Raw genomic sequence first — 21,956 nt, forward strand, 5'->3', positions numbered from 1 at the left:
ACCACAGAAGCAATGCATGGTCAATGTACAGCAATGACACACCTGTGTGAACAGCCAGGAGACCCCCCCCCCCCCCCATGTTATGTTACATAGTTACATAGTTAGTACGGTCGAAAAAAGACATATGTCCATCAAGTTCAACCAGGGAATTAAGGGGTAGGGGTGTGGCGCGATATTGGGGAAGGGATGAGATTTTATATTTCTTCATAAGCATTAATCTTATTTTGTCAATTAGGAACATTCAGCACCCACCCGCTATCAAGGCAGCTGCCTAACATGTCATGCCCTACCTGCACAGGTGTGCTGGCTACTCAAATGATCCAATTAAGGAGGCCATTTAGTCAGCAGCAGCAGAAGTCCTGTGCCTGCACGCTCCAACAGCGGCCAGACACAAGCAGAAGCAGCAGAAGCAGCAGCAGCACCACCTTTTGTTTTTTGGCTGCAGCAGCAGCAAGGCCCACAGGGCTGGCTAGCTGGCTAGCCAGCAAGCAGGTAGCAATGAAAGTAGGAATCTTTCTTTTTAACCCTGTAAGGGGGTGGTGCACTGTACCCGAAGATACTGCCATATCGGGTCAATGCATAGGGCGACGGAAGCAAGCTTCGAAATCGGCCCCCGTTCTCAAAAATCCATTTAATATATGGTCCCCAGATAGGGGACGTATCAGATATTAAACTGATAAGAACAGATACTACACTTGATCTTAGCCAAAAGGCCGAGAAGCGATAACCGTGAAAGGGGCGGGCCCAACAAGGTGCCCTTCATGGGCACTATCACTGCTTGCTGTCAGGGAGGCTGCCAGACAATTTTCCATGCACACTCTGGGCTGGGGGGCAGTCAACCACCAGTACACACAGCAGAACCTAAACCCATACCATTATTGCTAAGCAGCAAGACAGGGGCCCATTGCACTCCCACGGGGCCTTTTTAAATGCAATCCATAACCCGGATTTGCCAGGAACCCTTCTTACTCCTCCTACTTGCATGTGACACTGGGCTTAGGATCTGCATAGGAAACACACACACAAGCACACACCTACCTTTGTTGCCTGCAGATGCCTCCTTGGCTGTCCCCAAACGGTATCAAACCAACACCCACGGGAAGCTGTAAGCATAGAGGACATGCCTGCACCCCATTGGACTTACCTGTGTGGGTTAAACCCGGGTTATTTGACAACCTATGGCGGTGATGGTTCTGCTCAGGCAGAGCAGTGCTGATGCTCCTCATAAAGCTGTCGCTGCTGTGAAGGTTCTAGGTGACATCACAAATCCCTATGGTTACATACACAACAAAGCTGGGTTGTTGTTGTTTACACTCTGCAAGGCCTGTGGAAGTGAGTGACATCATAGCACTGTAGTTCTGAGGGTTCTAGATGGATGCAACAATTGGGGATTTTCCTAGTATTATGACGGAAAATATGGATTTTATAAAAGACAGGAGGCGAGCATTATATGCATTGTTCTTCTTTACTGCAGACATATAGCAGCCCATAAACAGTTAAATTCCACAAGAAAAAACTTTACACACAATGTGAAACGTACAGGTGTGACCACCTAACTTGCTAGATAAATGTAACCAATGAGAATACAGGATCCCATATATAAGGTTCAGGTAAAGCATATTCTTCCTCTTCTTTGTGCGGATAGATAAGTTCAACATAAAGTCCAATAAGTAAGGTCCAACTGAAAAATTTTCTGTAACTTCGAAAAACTGTAGAATGACTGAATAGGGTTGTATACAATTTGGACTCCTTCAATGATGTAATTGGAGGAAAACTTGAGAGAGGAAAGAGGTCATCATCCAAAAGAATATAAATTGAAGAACGTAGGTCGACATCCCTGGTTGATTAATAAGCTGAAATATATCAAAATATAATAGTTAGAAGGGTGGTAGAGGGAGGGATAATGCTCGCCTCCTGTCTTTTATAAAATCCATATTTTCCGTCATAATACTAGGAAAATCCCCAATTTTATAACAAGACAGGAGGCTCGCATTATATGCATGTTTAAAGTTATCGAATTATATTCAACAAACAAAAAATAATAATCAATTATAGTAATGACATAGATATATGGGAATCAGGTCTATAATAAAAGGTTTTAAAAGTTGAATCTGAAGACCAATTAGCTGCCTTCAGAAGGTCTGATAAAGAGCCACCTGTTTGAATTATTTTAGTGGATACTGCTCCTCTAACAGAATGAGCCCCAAATACCGAAGTATCGATACCAGCCATACACATGACGTTTCTGACCCATCTAGCTAGAGTTGCAGAAGAAACAGGTAAATGAGGTTTACAGAAGGAAATGAGTAATTGAGAACAAGCAGAATGTCGAAGTGTTAAAGTTCTAGTCTCATATGCTTGAAGACATTTGACTACACAAAGTTTGTCGTTATGAGGAAAGGATGGATAAAACACCTGACGAATATTAGTTTTTGTCCTTTTATATATAAAGAAGATAACTCCTTGAGGGGAGAATTGTCTTTGAGATACATCAAGAATTCTGACATCAGAAATCCTTTTAATGGATATTAGACAGAGTAACGTAGTTAATTTAAAAGACAGAAGTTTTAACGAAAGAGTATCATTATCTTGCCACGAATTAAATAATTCTAAAATTAAATTGACATCCCAAGTAGATTGATATTTGGGAGTGGGTGGACGTTTAAAACGCATGCCTTTTAGAAGTTTACATACAATCGGATGTTTCCCAATGGGGAGAGTATTTACTGGAGAGTGATAGAAAGATATGGCTGATCGGTACAGGTTCAACGTACGATACGCTTTTCCTGAATCAAAAGAAGCCGATAGATAATTCAAGATACAGGGAATAGGTGCCGATATGGGATCCAGATCCCGTTGTAGGCACCAATCAGACCAAAGTCTCCAGGCTGATCTATAAGCGATCCTGGTGCCTGGAGCCCATGCTTCTGATAAAATGTCTCTAGTTGATTGAGAAAGTACGTACTCCGAGGGGATTGGCCTGAAATTAACCAAGCTACAAGTTGAAGTTGTTGCGACACAATCAGTGGATGTGGATTCCCTAGGGGGTCTAACAACAAATTGTTGAGATTGGGTAAGATCCTTGGATAATCTATTAACATCCCCAATATTTGGGGGAACCAAGGTTGTGATGGCCACCACGGAGTTATTAGTACTACCGAAGCTTTCTGAATTGAGATCTGGAAAAGTAACCTGGGGATCAGAATGAAGGGGGGAAACGCATATAGTCTCTGATTTGGCCAAATTTGTATGAGAGCATCTGTCCCTAATGATTCGGGATCCGGGCGCCAACTGAAGAATCTTTGAATCTGACGATTCAGTCTGGAAGCGAACAGGTCCAAGTATAGAGGACCCCACAAAAGATGAAGTTGGTGAAATATAGAAGGATCTAATCTCCAATCGCTGTAATCCTTGAGATAGCGGGAATTCCAATCGGCTATTATATTGGAAAGGCCCGGGATGTACTCTGCTTTGAGAATGATCTCCCTGTCCAAACAAAAATGCCATAGGTCTTTGGCAATGCTCGCCAACATAGGGGAATTCGTTCCTCCTAAACGATTGATATATTGGACCGCTGAAATATTGTCCATGCGTAAAAGTATACAACAATGGGTTCTGTCCCCCACAAAACTCTTGAGGGCAAAGAATCCGGCCATCAATTCCAGACAATTGATGTGGATTTGAGATTCCTGGATGGACCATTTGCCACCCGTGGATAGGTGGCCACAACGAGCTCCCCATCCAGTTAGGCTTGCGTCTGATTCCAGAATTAGATCTGGCAGGGGGTTGAAAATGGTCTTCCCATTCCATTCCTGGATATGGTGCAGCCACCAAATTAACTCTTCCTTCGCTTCTGAAGATAGTTGGATCTCGTCTGAGTATCCCAAGCCTTCTCTCAAGTGCTGAATTTTTAGACGTTGAAGAGCTCGATAGTGTAACGGGGCCGGAAAGATGGCCTGAATTGATGCAGATAAGAGACCCACAATTCAAGCTATGGCTCGAAGAGAAATTAGGTTTTTGTTGAGTAATGATCGAATTTCCCTGCGAATCGTCTTCAATTTCTTCAATGGAAGGCTCAATAGAGCCGTCTGAGAATTGATCAAGAAACCCAGAAATTCCATTTCCTGAGAAGGAACAAGAATGGATTTGTCTTGGTTTATTAAGAATCCGAGATTTGATAACAGATCCAGAGTCCAATTCATATGGAGAATGGCTAATTGGTATGAACTTGCCATAATGAGAATGTCGTCCAAATAAATTATGAGACGAACACCTCTGGATCGTAATAGTGCTATTATTGGTTTCATCAATTTGGTGAAACACCAAGGGGCCGATGAAAGGCCGAAGGGAAGACAAGTGAACTGCCATTTGTTCCCTTTCCAAACAAATTGAAGAAACGGTTGGGAAATAGGATGAATTGGTACCGTGAGGTAAGCATCTTTTAGATCGACTTTTATCATCCAATCGTTTTCCCATAACATGTCTCTTAGAAGATGGATGCCCTCCATCTTGAAATGGCGATATATTACTAAATTGTTTAATGTTTTTAAATTTATTACTGGGCGATAGCCAGCATCCTTCTTTTTCACTAGAAAAAGATTGCTTACATAACCTGGAAAATTTAGGGGTACCTGAATAATGGCTTGTTTGGTCAGAAGGTCTTTTATTTCCAATTCTATAAGATTTTGATCCTCCACAGAAAAATGAATGGGAGGAGGAGGAAGAGTTTGAGATGGAATAGTAATGAATTCTATCAGATAACCCTTTGTTGTATTGATAATCCATTGGTCGGAAGATATCCTTTCCCAAAAATGGGAAAAATGTAGGAGTCTTCCGCCCACTGGGGGAAGGAAAGAAGTTGTTAATTGTGCACTTACCTGTTGGTCTGGAACGGGTGTTGAATCTTTGTCCCCTTGGTCTCCATGTTCGACCTCGATAAGGGAAAAAGGGTTGGGGTTGAGGTTGTGGTTGGGGAGGGGGGATGGAATAGGCAGCTCTGTCTGTGTAAGCGGGGCCTCTATATTGTGCTCTGAATTGAGTGTGACGGCCGGGAAAACGACCCCTGTTTCTCCCGGCCCTTCCAAAAACCCTAGTGGGAAAGACTTTTTTCAATGACACCTGGGCTTTGTCCAGTGTGGAAAATAAGCCCACGTACTTAGAAATTTCTTTGATAAAATTGTCACCGAAAAGGTGATTATCCACATCCGTGGATGTAGGAGTGGGAGCCAAATAGGTTAGCTGTGGGTCTAATTTTAATAAAATAGATCGTCTTCTCTCTATACAGAAGGCCTCATTTATGCTACCGAACAAGCAAATAGTCCTTTGTATCCATCCCCTAAGGGAGTCATTGTTAATAGGGTTGCCAGTTTTAAATGCCTCTTCGGACATTTCCATAATACGAGTCAATGGGCCCAGTAAATCTAAGAACTTATCCTGACACAGTTTAAAACTGCGGTCAATTCCTTTAATAGGATTTTTTCCCGATTTTTGTATGAATCTAGATAAAATAGGATCAATATCGGGAGTAGCTGAGGAAGCTGTGGATAAAGTGGGACGTGGGCACTCGGCCCTAAGTTTATTCCTGGCTTTATTGTCCATGTTTTTACGTAGCCAAAGACAAATAAATTTGTCTACCTCAGCAGATGGGGTCCACTCTCCGGATCTGGGGTGAACTATTTGGGAGGGATCAAAGTAAGGAATGCCTTGACTATCTACCACCTTAGAACTAGAAGGTGTACTGTCATCACAATAAACATCACCCTCAATTTCAGTAGGTAAGTATGAGGGGTCATTTCCATCCGTAAAATCGGAGTCATCAACAAGTTCCCCATCATCTCGTTCTCCATTATAATATTCATAGGTTTCATCGTAAACATATTCCTCAGATATAGGTATATCAGATGTAATATTAACCCGTGTATCATTATACTCCTCCCGGGTAGAGGGTCCTGGATGTTGTGTGGTAACATCAGTATGACTGCACTTTTTAAGCAGATTATCATCATCATTTTGACCTTTTTCTTTGAAAATAGTTTTTCTATGTTTTTTAGGTAATAGGTCATCATGGGAAGAAAGTCTCTTTTTTGTATGACTATGGGAACTCAGGGATTGGTGTGCCAGTTGTGCTGAAGATTGAGATATCGCTCTGGCTACAGAGTCTGCAATGGTTTCTTGAACCGCTGCCATGGCATTATTAACGGCAGTGTGCACAGATCTAGAGACTGAATGGTCCACCAATAATTGTAGTTGGTCATTGATAATAATGTCAGAATTAGAGGACTTTTGCTGTTCAGTAGACATAGTGAAATAGTAGGGCACTTAGTATAATTATTTCCAAAATTAATATATGTTGAAATTAATATATGTGAATATCCAGGAAATAATTAATTAAATATATATAAGTAAATTGTAATACTGTAGTCCTAAAAAGGACAAGATAAGACAGAAACCCCCGAGAATAAAGTAAAAATTATTATTCTAAAGACAGTATATCACTATTGTGAGGAGAAGTGTCACAGGGAGGATTCCTGTCAGGCGAGCAGCGCGCGTCTGACAGGAAAGGCTCGAGCGCAGCAAGTGAGAACCACTTGCGCCGAGTTCTCGCGAGACTTAGAAGCAGTCTCGTACAGGGGAAACTGAGGAGGTGCGCGATGTATTAATGGCCGCCGGAGAGTAGCGGGACCACAAGAGCGCACGACAAAGGTAATGTATAGTCAAATTAACCGGAAAGTTAAGATAAAGAAAATAAAAATGAATGTTTAAATCTATACCCGCAGCCGGACAAGGGATAGTAATGGCGTAAGACAGGAAAGATAGATAGACAGAGAATACAGTAGTAATGGAAGGAAAATATCTACTAGAATATATAATTGTATGTTATAAAATTGAATGTACACAGTGATACTTATCTGGCTGCAAGCAGCAAAGAAGAGGAAGAATATGCTTTACCTGAACCTTATATATGGGATCCTGTATTCTCATTGGTTACATTTATCTAGCAAGTTAGGTGGTCACACCTGTACGTTTCACATTGTGTGTAAAGTTTTTTCTTGTGGAATTTAACTGTTTATGGGCTGCTATATGTCTGCAGTAAAGAAGAACAATGCATATAATGCGAGCCTCCTGTCTTGTTATAAAATCTCCTGTTGCTTCTATGAAGGCCATAATAGACGACATCACCAAACAGCTCCATAGTCACATACACAGCAAAGGAGAGATGTTGTTTACACCTAGTGATGTCAGTGGTATTGAGTGACATCACAGCACAGTGCTAAGGCTCCTGGGCCTGGACACAGCAGCGGCTGCAATATCTCAACGGAGAATACGTTTATATATATGTGTGTGTGTGCGCGTATATATATATATATATATATATATATATATATATATATATATATATATTTCTCCGCCGAAATCACTTTTAAACCCATTTCCACCTTTTTTTCCCTTCTCTTCCTCTTACTTTTTTTTCAAGTTTTTTTACGTTTTTCTCCTTTTCGCCTCTTTTCTGGGCGTATTATTCTTCTTTTTCTTCTTTTTTTTCGTCTAATGCATACCCCATCAGTGCAGCAATGCTTATTCAATACCGCCAGCAGATGGAGACACTGGGGGATAATTTTCTAAGGATTTATACTGATTTTTCCTGTCTGAATTTGTCGCACAGAAAGTTGCAGGCCAAATATGTGTGACATTTCTGCGACTTTAGCTTCTAGAGCATTTTTACAACATTATACATAGGTGCTGAATACATAAAAAGCGACTGTTCAGCGACAGACAAGTCGCATCGGCTGAAAGTAGGCCAGAATGTCAGTCCATGTTGGAGCAGGTTTAGATACAGTCTAAAGTATAGATCTCAAAGTCTGTGCACAGAATTTAGCAAGGGCCTCGCACCTTCTGATGCATCAGGTAGGTGCACAATAGCATAGCCTAACCCTCTGTACTTTGGTCTATATTGATGCGGGACATAGACAGCCAGCTGATGACCAATCCATTAGTGCAATGGATGGCTGGAAGCATTTGTCTTTGCCTTTGCAATACCACAGAAGCAATGCATGGTCAATGTACAGCAATGACACACCTGTGTGAACAGCCAGGAGACCCCCCCCCCCCCCCATGTTATGTTACATAGTTACATAGTTAGTACGGTCGAAAAAAGACATATGTCCATCAAGTTCAACCAGGGAATTAAGGGGTAGGGGTGTGGCGCGATATTGGGGAAGGGATGAGATTTTATATTTCTTCATAAGCATTAATCTTATTTTGTCAATTAGGAACATTCAGCACCCACCCGCTATCAAGGCAGCTGCCTATCATGTCATGCCCTACCTGCACAGGTGTGCTGGCTACTCAAATGATCCAATTAAGGAGGCCATTTAGTCAGCAGCAGCAGAAGTCCTGTGCCTGGACGCTCCAACAGCGGCCAGACACAAGCAGAAGCAGAAGCAGCAGAAGTAGCAGCAGCACCACCTTTTGTTTTTTGGCTGCAGCAGCAGCAAGGCCCACAGGGCTGGCTAGCTGGCTAGCCAGCAAGCAGGTAGCAATGAAAGTAGGAATCTTTCTTTTTAACCCTGTAAGGGGGTGGTGCACTGTACCCGAAGATACTGCCATATCGGGTCAATGCATAGGGCGACGGAAGCAAGCTTCGAAATCGGCCCCCGTTCTCAAAAATCCATTTAATATATGGTCCCCAGATAGGGGACGTATCAGATATTAAACTGATAAGAACAGATTTTTTTTAAGTTGCCCTCAGAACTCACTCAGAGTTCCAAGATCTTATTTGAAACTCAATTATTGTGTTCATCCTTGGGTAACATAATTTAATTTCTTTTCTTAAACACCAAATGAAATAAAAAGAAACATTTTAAAATCAATACATAAAGAAAAACCCATAAAATAACTAAACCATACCTTACTTTCTAATTAACAAATCTCCATTAGAAAGTCATTCCCTTCCTCCAAGCATACACCGTTAGGAAATCAATCAAACCTAGACTGATATTCCCTCTAGTCACATCACTCTTGGCTTGAGATGCCAACCAGGCTGGAATTTTATATGCTTCAATGAAACGATTCATATCCGCCTTAAAAGAAAAATAAACTTTGTCCCGCACCTCCTCCTCCCGTGACTTAAATCTTGCTTTTAGCTCAATCATTTCTTTATCAAATGTCCGTCTTTCTGTTTCTGACAGATTCTCCAATAAACTTCCAAGCACACCACCATATTGTGACGGCACAAACTCTTCCACCTCTTTCTTTTTCTTCTGTTCCGCTGCTCTTCTTATTGGAACCTGTTCTAGCTCAGGCTCTTTTGCTTCAACTACTTCCTCTCGGCTTCTTTTAACCGCCTCTTTTTTCCCAACCTTTTTCTTGGGACAAGAGCCAAGAAGATGGCCCTCATTCCCACACAGATGGCACTTCTTCTTCTTCTCACAATTCTCCGCCTCATGACCTTCTTCTTGGCACTTGAAGCACCACAGGAATGTACATACGTCCTTACTATGGCCATACTGCTTACACTTACGGCAAAACTCTTGCATGCCGGAGAAAAACAAGTCACCGTTTACCGTTCCAATTTTAAACCGCCCTGGCGGGACTATTAGCTTACCATCCACCGTTTCTTTAAATTTTACTTCAAACTTCCATTTGGTAGTCCATAATCCAAACTGGTTCAAAATCTTACCTTTGGGCAATACATTATCACAAAATCTTAACAGGAAAGTAACAATGTCTTCTTCTGGTGTATATGGGCTGTACATTCTTACAGTCACCAGTCTTTCTCTGCGAGGGAAGTGTGGAATTATCCCCACTCCCTCCAGGACCGAACTTCCTTTCCTTTGCTGAAAATGGCTCCAGAATACATCATAGTCCTCTTCTGACATAAGCACAACATCATAGTATCCACTCTTTGGAAATTCCAGCATGGAAAGAATTTGTTCCTTCCTGATCTCCAAGAGCTTGAACAAAACATCCTCGACCACGAATACCAGGCCTCTCTCCTTTTTCTGCACATCCTGCAAGGAAATCCGCACTCCATTCCGTAATCTTGCGAAGAATGGTACACCTTCAGAAGCAGATCCACGATCTTCAGCCATCTCCAAGGTATCCAGGCACCTCCCCCACGCAAGCAGGTAGGTGGGTGTGGATCGTCTCCCGTTGTCTGGGGACTAGGCCGGCTCCCTAATAGCAGCAGGGGGGTGAAGTCCCTCCGTTAAGAAGGACGATCCCCCCAGGCAAAGGAGCCGGGTACCCCAGACACCCTCTGGCCAGACCAAGCGAGCAGAACTACACTTGATCTTAGCCAAAAGGCCGAGAAGCGATAACCGTGAAAGGGGCGGGCCCAACAAGGTGCCCTTCATGGGCACTATCACTGCTTGCTGTCAGGGAGGCTGCCAGACAATTTTCCATGCACACTCTGGGCTGGGGGGCAGTCAACCACCAGTACACACAGCAGAACCTAAACCCATACCATTATTGCTAAGCAGCAAGACAGGGGCCCATTGCACTCCCACGGGGCCTTTTTAAATGCAATCCATAACCCGGATTTGCCAGGAACCCTTCTTACTCCTCCTACTTGCATGTGACACTGGGCTTAGGATCTGCATAGGAAACACACACACAAGCACACACCTACCTTTGTTGCCTGCAGATGCCTCCTTGGCTGTCCCCAAACGGTATCAAACCAACACCCACGGGAAGCTGTAAGCATAGAGGACATGCCTGCACCCCATTGGACTTACCTGTGTGGGTTAAACCCGGGTTATTTGACAACCTATGGCGGTGATGGTTCTGCTCAGGCAGAGCAGTGCTGATGCTCCTCATAAAGCTGTCGCTGCTGTGAAGGTTCTAGGTGACATCACAAATCCCTATGGTTACATACACAACAAAGCTGGGTTGTTGTTGTTTACACTCTGCAAGGCCTGTGGAAGTGAGTGACATCATAGCACTGTAGTTCTGAGGGTTCTAGATGGATGCTACAATCTCCTGTTGCTTCTATGAAGGCCATAATAGACGACATCACCAAACAGCTCCATAGTCACATACACAGCAAAGTAGAGATGTTGTTTACACCTAGTGATGTCAGTGGTATTGAGTGACATCACAGCACAGTGCTAAGGCTCCTGGGCCTGGACACAGCAGCGGCTGCAATATCTCAACGGAGAATACGTTTATATATATGTGTGTGTGTGCGCGTATATATATATATATATATATATATATATATATATATATATTTCTCCGCCGAAATCACTTTTAAACCCATTTCCACCTTTTTTTCCCTTCTCTTCCTCTTACTTTTTTTTCACTTTTTTTACGTTTTTCTCCTTTTCGCCTCTTTTCTGGGCGTATTATTCTTCTTTTTCTTCTTTTTTTTCGTCTAATGCATACCCCATCAGTGCAGCAATGCTTATTCAATACCGCCAGCAGATGGAGACACTGGGGGATAATTTTCTAAGGATTTATACTGATTTTTCCTGTCTGAATTTGTCGCACAGAAAGTTGCAGGCCAAATATGTGTGACATTTCTGCGACTTTAGCTTCTAGAGCATTTTTACAACATTATACATAGGTGCTGAATACATAAAAAGCGACTGTTCAGCGACAGACAAGTCGCATCGGCTGAAAGTAGGCCAGAATGTCAGTCCATGTTGGAGCAGGTTTAGATACAGTCTAAAGTATAGATCTCAAAGTCTGTGCACAGAATTTAGCAAGGGCCTCGCACCTTCTGATGCATCAGGTAGGTGCACAATAGCATAGCCTAACCCTCTGTACTTTGGTCTATATTGATGCGGGACATAGACAGCCAGCTGATGACCAATCCATTAGTGCAATGGATGGCTGGAAGCATTTGTCTTTGCCTTTGCAATACCACAGAAGCAATGCATGGTCAATGTACAGCAATGACACACCTGTGTGAACAGCCAGGAGACCCCCCCCCCCCCCCATGTTATGTTACATAGTTACATAGTTAGTACGGTCGAAAAAAGACATATGTCCATCAAGTTCAACCAGGGAATTAAGGGGTAGGGGTGTGGCGCGATATTGGGGAAGGGATGAGATTTTATATTTCTTCATAAGCATTAATCTTATTTTGTCAATTAGGAACATTCAGCACCCACCCGCTATCAAGGCAGCTGCCTATCATGTCATGCCCTACCTGCACAGGTGTGCTGGCTACTCAAATGATCCAATTAAGGAGGCCATTTAGTCAGCAGCAGCAGAAGTCCTGTGCCTGGACGCTCCAACAGCGGCCAGACACAAGCAGAAGCAGAAGCAGCAGAAGCAGCAGCAGCACCACCTTTTGTTTTTTGGCTGCAGCAGCAGCAAGGCCCACAGGGCTGGCTAGCTGGCTAGCCAGCAAGCAGGTAGCAATGAAAGTAGGAATCTTTCTTTTTAACCCTGTAAGGGGGTGGTGCACTGTACCCGAAGATACTGCCATATCGGGTCAATGCATAGGGCGACGGAAGCAAGCTTCGAAATCGGCCCCCGTTCTCAAAAATCCATTTAATATATGGTCCCCAGATAGGGGACGTATCAGATATTAAACTGATAAGAACAGATTTTTTTTTTTTTTTTTTTTTAACTTGGCTACCCCTGAGGGGTATCTTTTTATTTAGAATTCATAACATTTTACAAAGTGCATTACGATTTATAAATATAATTTTTTTTCAATAAAAACAAATTTTGATAATAAAATCACATATAACAATAAAAGTTCACATAAATACAATCATAATACACTTAAAATGGGCACTTGGTGGCTTTACAAAAGGGCGTTCCATTCATTAAAATACCATTTTCTAGCTAATAAAGGATAATATTTCTTGTCTAATAAAAAGTACTGGTACATATCACTAAAACAAAGAGCTAAAACATCATTCACAGATAAAATCTCATGTTTAAAAAGTAAAATGTTTCTGGCATTCCATAGAGCTGCTTTAACACAGTTTATGATCTTCCATGCCATTGTCTCTTGAGTCCGTATTGGGCATTCCAGACATCCATAAAAAACAGCTGCAGAGTTTAAGTCCTTTATTTCTGTTATCTTCTTCACCAGAGGGAGTATTTTAGTCCATATCCTTTTTGCATAAAAACAAGTCCAGAAAAGGTGGTACACGGTCTCGAGTTCCTGGCAGCCCTCCCTCGGGCATACTGCAGTGTTGGCCATCCTTCTTCGGTGCTGGAATGCCCGGCATGGAAGACACTCGTGTATGCAGCTCCAGGCCAGATCTTTCTGTGAATTAAAAAGATAAATCATATTTGCCATCTTCCATATTTTCCTGCATTTCTCTTCATTAAAATTATTCACAGGGGCAATAAAACCACTTTCTTTAATATATTTTAACATTTTTTTGCTATTAGTTACTTCATTAATACTTTTTCCGTTAAAGTTGTACAAGTTGAAAATTTTCTCTAAAATCTTGTATTGTTGGGGAAGATTAAAAGCATAAGGACAGCTTAAAACAGTTTTAAACCACCCATTCCTCCTCATAAAAAAACCTGTATTAAAACGGATAAAATATGACCAGTAACTATCCTTAAAAAGTGTGCTAACACACATGCTAAAAAACTTGGTAAAAAGGAACGCCCTGATGTCGGGGAAGTCCTTTCCACCCATACCTTTTGGCATCATGACGATCTCTCTTCTCAATTTTTCACTCTTGGAGCTCCATAAAAAGGTAAAACATGCTTTAATTATTTTATTTAAAATCATTTCGGGGGGTGGAAAGACCATGCCAAGATACAATAAAATGGGTAAAATCACCATCTTTGTAACTAAAACCTTCCCCTCCATCGTTAGCTTTCTCATGTTCCACATACAAATTTTTGTGTTTATTTTTTGAGCCACCAAGTCCCAGCTATTAAAACCATTGTTTGACTCACTGAAGGAGACCCCTAAAATCTGCACAGACTCAGACACAGGAATGGGTAAATCCCTTAAAAACAGTCCTCCTATATTTAAAACACTGCTTTTATTAAAATTTACCTTAAAACCGGAGGCACAACAAAAAAATTCAACTTGCTTTAGGGCTTTTTGAAGCGATGGGGTGTCCCTTCCGAGCACTGCCACATCGTCCATGTACCCCACTACTTTAGCCTCTAGTCCCCCTCCTCCCGGCAGGGGGACCCCTCTTATTTGCTTATCTCTCCTCAAGGTGCATAGTAGAGGCTCAAGCGCACATATGAAAAGTAGTGGGGACAAAGGACACCCCTGCTTCACTCCGGAATTTAAAATCACATCCTGTGTCTTAAAACCGTTAACTAAAATCTTGCTTGTGCAGTTTTTATAAAAGGCCTTAAGAGACAATAAAAAGCCTTCAGGTATACCCATTTTCTCTAAAACCTTAAAAAGAAAAAAATGTGACACTCTGTCAAAAGCCTTCTCGAAGTCTAAGGATAAAATGGCTAGTTTTCCGTTTCTAGACTTTGTGTCACTAATCACATCTTTTAAAAGGTTAAGATTTTCCCATATGCTCCTCCCAGGCACCCCACAGACCTGATTTGAATGGATTATTTTCTCTATTACACTTTTTAATCTATTTGCGCACAGTTTTGCCATCACTTTGTAGTCACAGTTGAGGAGGGTGATTGGTCTCCAGTTCTTTAGATCTGACCGGTCTCCCTTTTTGAACAGCAGGGAGACATCACCCTTCCTCCATGAACCTGGGAGGGCTTTTGTTTTAAATACTTCTGTAAAAAGGGAAAAAAGGTCATCTTTTAAAACACCATAAAAAATGACATAAAACTCAATGGGTATACCGTCAGGACCAGGCACCTTACCGGATTTAAAACTCCTGATCGTCTCTAAAACCTCCTGTTCCGAGATCTCCCTCTGTAAAAGAGACTGGGACACAGGGTCTAAAACATTGGTAATCTCCTTCAATGAGTCATTCATAAAATCAATATCAATATTTTTTGTATTAAAAAGATCCGCATAAAATGAATGTACCCTTTTTAAAATACCCTGTACATCTTTTTCTCCTTGTATATTATCAATTAAAACCTTTTTATCCGTTACTTTCTTAAAAAAGTACCTGGAGCAGGTCTCGTTCTCTTCAAGGTGCTTTATTTTGGATCTGAAAATTATCTCTTTTCCCTTCTGCTCCAGGCACTGTTTTATTTCTTTTTTTAAGTCAGTAATTTCTCTATAAACCTCTATACCATTGTCTCTGAATTTGTACAGGGTTTGCAGACGGGTATTTAGAAGGGAGTAAAACTCACGCTTCTCTTTAGCTCTAGAGATCCCTACTCTAATAAAAAACTCTTTTATTTTTATTTTCATTTTCTCCCACCATATACTGATGGGAGTGTTAGGATCTCTTACCCGTCTGCAGTCCTTGTAGAAGTTGATAAAATCGGATAAAACCTGCGGATCTTCTAAAAGGGATACATTCATCTTCCAGGCATTCCTCCCAGTCTTTTTTCTAAAATCACTCTTCACCTTAAAAGATAAAAGTTTGTGATCAGAAAAAACATTGGTTAAAACATCACACTTAAAAGGCAGTACTTGATAAGAACAGAAGATAAAATCGATCCTGGAGCTGCAGTTTGCGTTGCTCCAGGTCACACCGTCTCTTTCTGGTAAAATACTATTGCATTTCTTAAAAACATCAGTAAGTCTAAAATCAATAATCATATTTTTTAACATAGAAGATGTTTTATCATAGTTTCTACTTACTGAATTGGTAAAACGGTGCTCCCCCCTTAAAATACAATTAAAATCACCTGCTAAAATAAGAGGTTCAGAATCATTGATAAAAAGGGGTAAAATCTCTAACATCCGTGCTCTATCATTTTTATTGGGTGAACCATAAAAATTTAAAAACTGCCATTTAATACCATCAATAAAAGCTTTAACCAATAAAATTCTGCCTGGTAAAATCTCATGAATAAAATCAATAAAAGCATTTCCTTTAAAAAGTATGGCGACCCCTGCTGATCTGGATTCGTTAGATCCAGACCAGACTGATGGACCGTGTACCCAATCTTTTTTATACTTTTCATAATTTAAACTATGCGGGATGCCGCACTCCTGCAGGAAAACCACAGAAGCAGCAAAAATAGACAAGTAGTTAAAAAGGGCAACCCGTTTCGCTCGTGAACTTATACTTCTTACATTCATAGACAATCCGGACAACTCAGCCATTGGAGATGTAAAAAAAAGGGAGGCTCAGATAACAAACTAAAAACCAGATTGCGCACTGGAGCTCTCGTTACCCCCCACCTCTGACTCTACCGTACACATAGAGGAAGCCGGAGAGGAACCACCATCGCTCGAGCAGCCCCCCTCTTCCAAGACCACAGGTGTATAGACGGAGTACATTGGTAAGAACAGCTTCTGGGCTCCATTCTCTTTTTCGGCGTCCACCTCTTGCCCCTCCATAGGGGTCGGGTGCGTACTTAGGTCCGTTTCCGGGACCTCGGAGATGGTCACCCCTGAAACCTCCTCCTGGCTAGGAGGAGGAGGGGTATCCACCGCTGGGACCTGTGGAGGAGCTTCACTTGGAGCCCCCGTCACGACAGGAACTTCCATCTGCTCCTCCTGGACCACCTCCGAGTCCGGACGCCCTTTGGAGCCCCTTCGTCTTTTCACCTTTGCTACTCCGTCCGGGTTTTCACACTCAGGGGGACCCCGAGCAGGAGGACCTTCCGGGGTGGAATCGGGCACCTCTCGCTCTTCCACCTTCTCTGAGGTATCTGCCCGATCCCCTCTCGCATTTCTCTTCCCCGGCCTCCTCTCATTTGGGGTCCCCCTTTCCACCTGTGCCTCTTTCTCCTGGGGTTCTTTTGGGGGGGCCGTGGTCTCCATCTCACAGCTTACCTCTTCTTGTGGGGGGTGCTCCTCCTCTCTGGCTTTTCCCCAGGCTGGTCTCCGGACGTCTCTCTTGGGTTGCCCTTGCTGTTCTGTGGTTTTTTTTGGTCTGTGGGGACAGAAAGCATACACGTGACCAAAGTGACGGCAAAAATTACATCTCAAACCCTTATCACATTTTTCTGTTTCATGTTGCATGCTTCCACATTTCTTACAGGAACTTTCACAATTTTCCTTTATGTGCCCATAACGTTGGCACCTTCTGCAGAAGTTTGGCATTCCCGCAAAAAAGAGGTCGCCACACACATTGTTTAATTTAAAACGAGCAGGCGGTAATAGTATCCCCCCTGGGAGGGTGGGGTCTTTGTTGCACGTGACTTGATATCGCCATTTTGAGGTCCAGACACCACAGTCGTTCATGATTTTTCCTCTGAACTCCACCTTTTTAAAGTAGGCTGCCAGGAACCCATCGATCTCTCTCTGATTTACAAAAGGGGAGTACATCTTCATGACAATCAACTTGGTTTCATCTAGGACGTGCTCGACAATTTGGATACCCTTAAGCCTCGGATCATCTTGCTTTGGAATTTTCATTACTGCATCTAAGAATACGCCTTCCCCTATGAAAGTGCAGTCGTAGATCCTCCGCTTAGGGTAATCCTGGATGGCCAAAATCTCTCGCTTACGAACATTAAGAATCTTGTCGAGCACGTCCTCTATCACGAACCTCATGCCACGTGCATCCGCCGCATCACCTGTGAGAATGACCCGCACAGTGTGTTTAATCCGGGCATAAGCCGGTACCGAACCAGGATCTAGATCTTCATCCATGGTTCATTCGTGTTTTGGTCTGGTTCTCTCCGCTCCAACCAACCAGCCAATTCGCTCAAACCTCTCTCCACCCGAAGGCTTTGAGAGGCGATCGCAACCCGTTACCCTGGGACTAAGCCCTCTCCCCAATAGCAACAAGTGGGTGAAGCCCAGGCAATAAACCTGGGCGATCCCACAAGGCCGAGGAGAGGGGTACCCGAGTACCTTCTGACCAGATCTCCTGTATTACTACACTTGATCTTAGCCAAAAGGCCGAGAAGCGATAACCGTGAAAGGGGCGGGCCCAACAAGGTGCCCTTCATGGGCACTATCACTGCTTGCTGTCAGGGAGGCTGCCAGACAATTTTCCATGCACACTCTGGGCTGGGGGGCAGTCAACCACCAGTACACACAGCAGAACCTAAACCCATACCATTATTGCTAAGCAGCAAGACAGGGGCCCATTGCACTCCCACGGGGCCTTTTTAAATGCAATCCATAACCCGGATTTGCCAGGAACCCTTCTTACTCCTCCTACTTGCATGTGACACTGGGCTTAGGATCTGCATAGGAAACACACACACAAGCACACACCTACCTTTGTTGCCTGCAGATGCCTCCTTGGCTGTCCCCAAACGGTATCAAACCAACACCCACGGGAAGCTGTAAGCATAGAGGACATGCCTGCACCCCATTGGACTTACCTGTGTGGGTTAAACCCGGGTTATTTGACAACCTATGGCGGTGATGGTTCTGCTCAGGCAGAGCAGTGCTGATGCTCCTCATAAAGCTGTCGCTGCTGTGAAGGTTCTAGGTGACATCACAAATCCCTATGGTTACATACACAACAAAGCTGGGTTGTTGTTGTTTACACTCTGCAAGGCCTGTGGAAGTGAGTGACATCATAGCACTGTAGTTCTGAGGGTTCTAGATGGATGCAACAATCTCCTGTTGCTTCTATGAAGGCCATAATAGACGACATCACCAAACAGCTCCATAGTCACATACACAGCAAAGGAGAGATGTTGTTTACACCTAGTGATGTCAGTGGTATTGAGTGACATCACAGCACAGTGCTAAGGCTCCTGGGCCTGGACACAGCAGCGGCTGCAATATCTCAACGGAGAATACGTTTATATATATGTGTGTGTGTGTGCGCGTATATATATATATATATATATATATATATATATATATATATATATATATATTTCTCCGCCGAAATCACTTTTAAACCCATTTCCACCTTTTTTTCCCTTCTCTTCCTCTTACTTTTTTTTCACGTTTTTTTACGTTTTTCTCCTTTTCGCCTCTTTTCTGGGCGTATTATTCTTCTTTTTCTTCTTTTTTTTCGTCTAATGCATACCCCATCAGTGCAGCAATGCTTATTCAATACCGCCAGCAGATGGAGACACTGGGGGATAATTTTCTAAGGATTTATACTGATTTTTCCTGTCTGAATTTGTCGCACAGAAAGTTGCAGGCCAAATATGTGTGACATTTCTGCGACTTTAGCTTCTAGAGCATTTTTACAACATTATACATAGGTGCTGAATACATAAAAAGCGACTGTTCAGCGACAGACAAGTCGCATCGGCTGAAAGTAGGCCAGAATGTCAGTCCATGTTGGAGCAGGTTTAGATACAGTCTAAAGTATAGATCTCAAAGTCTGTGCACAGAATTTAGCAAGGGCCTCGCACCTTCTGATGCATCAGGTAGGTGCACAATAGCATAGCCTAACCCTCTGTACTTTGGTCTATATTGATGCGGGACATAGACAGCCAGCTGATGACCAATCCATTAGTGCAATAGATGGCTGGAAGCATTTGTCTTTGCCTTTGCAATACCACAGAAGCAATGCATGGTCAATGTACAGCAATGACACACCTGTGTGAACAGCCAGGAGACCCCCCCCCCCCATGTTATGTTACATAGTTACATAGTTAGTACGGTCGAAAAAAGACATATGTCCATCAAGTTCAACCAGGGAATTAAGGGGTAGGGGTGTGGCGCGATATTGGGGAAGGGATGAGATTTTATATTTCTTCATAAGCATTAATCTTATTTTGTCAATTAGGAACATTCAGCACCCACCCGCTATCAAGGCAGCTGCCTATCATGTCATGCCCTACCTGCACAGGTGTGCTGGCTACTCAAATGATCCAATTAAGGAGGCCATTTAGTCAGCAGCAGCAGAAGTCCTGTGCCTGGACGCTCCAACAGCGGCCAGACACAAGCAGAAGCAGAAGCAGCAGAAGCAGCAGCAGCACCACCTTTTGTTTTTTGGCTGCAGCAGCAGCAAGGCCCACAGGGCTGGCTAGCTGGCTAGCCAGCAAGCAGGTAGCAATGAAAGTAGGAATCTTTCTTTTTAACCCTGTAAGGGGGTGGTGCACTGTACCCGAAGATACTGCCATATCGGGTCAATGCATAGGGCGACGGAAGCAAGCTTCGAAATCGGCCCCCGTTCTCAAAAATCCATTTAATATATGGTCCCCAGATAGGGGACGTATCAGATATTAAACTGATAAGAACAGATACTACACTTGATCTTAGCCAAAAGGCCGAGAAGCGATAACCGTGAAAGGGGCGGGCCCAACAAGGTGCCCTTCATGGGCACTATCACTGCTTGCTGTCAGGGAGGCTGCCAGACAATTTTCCATGCACACTCTGGGCTGGGGGGCAGTCAACCACCAGTACACACAGCAGAACCTAAACCCATACCATTATTGCTAAGCAGCAAGACAGGGGCCCATTGCACTCCCACGGGGCCTTTTTAAATGCAATCCATAACCCGGATTTGCCAGGAACCCTTCTTACTCCTCCTACTTGCATGTGACACTGGGCTTAGGATCTGCATAGGAAACACACACACAAGCACACACCTACCTTTGTTGCCTGCAGATGCCTCCTTGGCTGTCCCCAAACGGTATCAAACCAACACCCACGGGAAGCTGTAAGCATAGAGGACATGCCTGCACCCCATTGGACTTACCTGTGTGGGTTAAACCCGGGTTATTTGACAACCTATGGCGGTGATGGTTCTGCTCAGGCAGAGCAGTGCTGATGCTCCTCATAAAGCTGTCGCTGCTGTGAAGGTTCTAGGTGACATCACAAATCCCTATGGTTACATACACAACAAAGCTGGGTTGTTGTTGTTTACACTCTGCAAGGCCTGTGGAAGTGAGTGACATCATAGCACTGTAGTTCTGAGGGTTCTAGATGGATGCAACAATCTCCTGTTGCTTCTATGAAGGCCATAATAGACGACATCACCAAACAGCTCCATAGTCACATACACAGCAAAGGAGAGATGTTGTTTACACCTAGTGATGTCAGTGGTATTGAGTGACATCACAGCACAGTGCTAAGGCTCCTGGGCCTGGACACAGCAGCGGCTGCAATATCTCAACGGAGAATACGTTTATATATATATGTGTGTGTGTGCGCGTATATATATATATATATATATATATATATATATATATATATATATATATATTTCTCCGCCGAAATCACTTTTAAACCCATTTCCACCTTTTTTTCCCTTCTCTTCCTCTTACTTTTTTTTCACGTTTTTTTACGTTTTTCTCCTTTTCACCTCTTTTCTGGGCGTATTATTCTTCTTTTTCTTCTTTTTTTTCGTCTAATGCATACCCCATCAGTGCAGCAATGCTTATTCAATACCGCCAGCAGATGGAGACACTGGGGGATAATTTTCTAAGGATTTATACTGATTTTTCCTGTCTGAATTTGTCGCACAGAAAGTTGCAGGCCAAATATGTGTGACATTTCTGCGACTTTAGCTTCTAGAGCATTTTTACAACATTATACATAGGTGCTGAATACATAAAAAGCGACTGTTCAGCGACAGACAAGTCGCATCGGCTGAAAGTAGGCCAGAATGTCAGTCCATGTTGGAGCAGGTTTAGATACAGTCTAAAGTATAGATCTCAAAGTCTGTGCACAGAATTTAGCAAGGGCCTCGCACCTTCTGATGCATCAGGTAGGTGCACAATAGCATAGCCTAACCCTCTGTACTTTGGTCTATATTGATGCGGGACATAGACAGACAGCTGATGACCAATCCATTAGTGCAATGGATGGCTGGAAGCATTTGCCTTTGCAATACCACAGAAGCAATGCATGGTCAATGTACAGCAATGACACACCTGTGTGAACAGCCAGGAGACCCCCCCCATGTTATGTTACATAGTTACATAGTTAGTACGGTCGAAAAAAGACATATGTCCATCAAGTTCAACCAGGGAATTAAGGGGTAGGGGTGTGGCGCGATATTAGGGAAGGGATGAGATTTTATATTTCTTCATAAGCATTA

The 21,956-nt window shown here is 43.0% G+C and overlaps 3 non-coding genes and 2 pseudogenes across 3 annotated transcripts; all 5 read right to left on the reverse strand.

Annotated features, from left to right (window-relative positions):
- Positions 1-534: 534 nt before the first annotated feature.
- On the reverse strand, positions 535-725 carry LOC130305139 (U2 spliceosomal RNA). Its single transcript, XR_008854747.1, has one exon. It is a non-coding gene; the product is annotated as a U2 spliceosomal RNA (small nuclear RNA).
- A 7,850-nt stretch (positions 726-8,575) lies between these two features.
- Positions 8,576-8,776, reverse strand: LOC130305162 (U2 spliceosomal RNA; annotated as a pseudogene).
- A 3,628-nt stretch (positions 8,777-12,404) lies between these two features.
- LOC130305165 (U2 spliceosomal RNA) lies at positions 12,405-12,602 on the reverse strand. The gene has a single exon (XR_008854770.1). It is a non-coding gene; the product is annotated as a U2 spliceosomal RNA (small nuclear RNA).
- A 5,170-nt stretch (positions 12,603-17,772) lies between these two features.
- LOC130305173 (U2 spliceosomal RNA) lies at positions 17,773-17,905 on the reverse strand (annotated as a pseudogene).
- Positions 17,906-20,002: 2,097 nt separating this feature from the next.
- On the reverse strand, positions 20,003-20,193 carry LOC130305140 (U2 spliceosomal RNA). Its single transcript, XR_008854748.1, has one exon. It is a non-coding gene; the product is annotated as a U2 spliceosomal RNA (small nuclear RNA).
- Positions 20,194-21,956: the final 1,763 nt, after the last annotated feature.

This window comes from Hyla sarda, unplaced genomic scaffold, assembly GCF_029499605.1.
Source record: "Hyla sarda isolate aHylSar1 unplaced genomic scaffold, aHylSar1.hap1 scaffold_1308, whole genome shotgun sequence".
In the NCBI taxonomy this organism is placed as follows: domain Eukaryota; kingdom Metazoa; phylum Chordata; class Amphibia; order Anura; family Hylidae; genus Hyla; species Hyla sarda.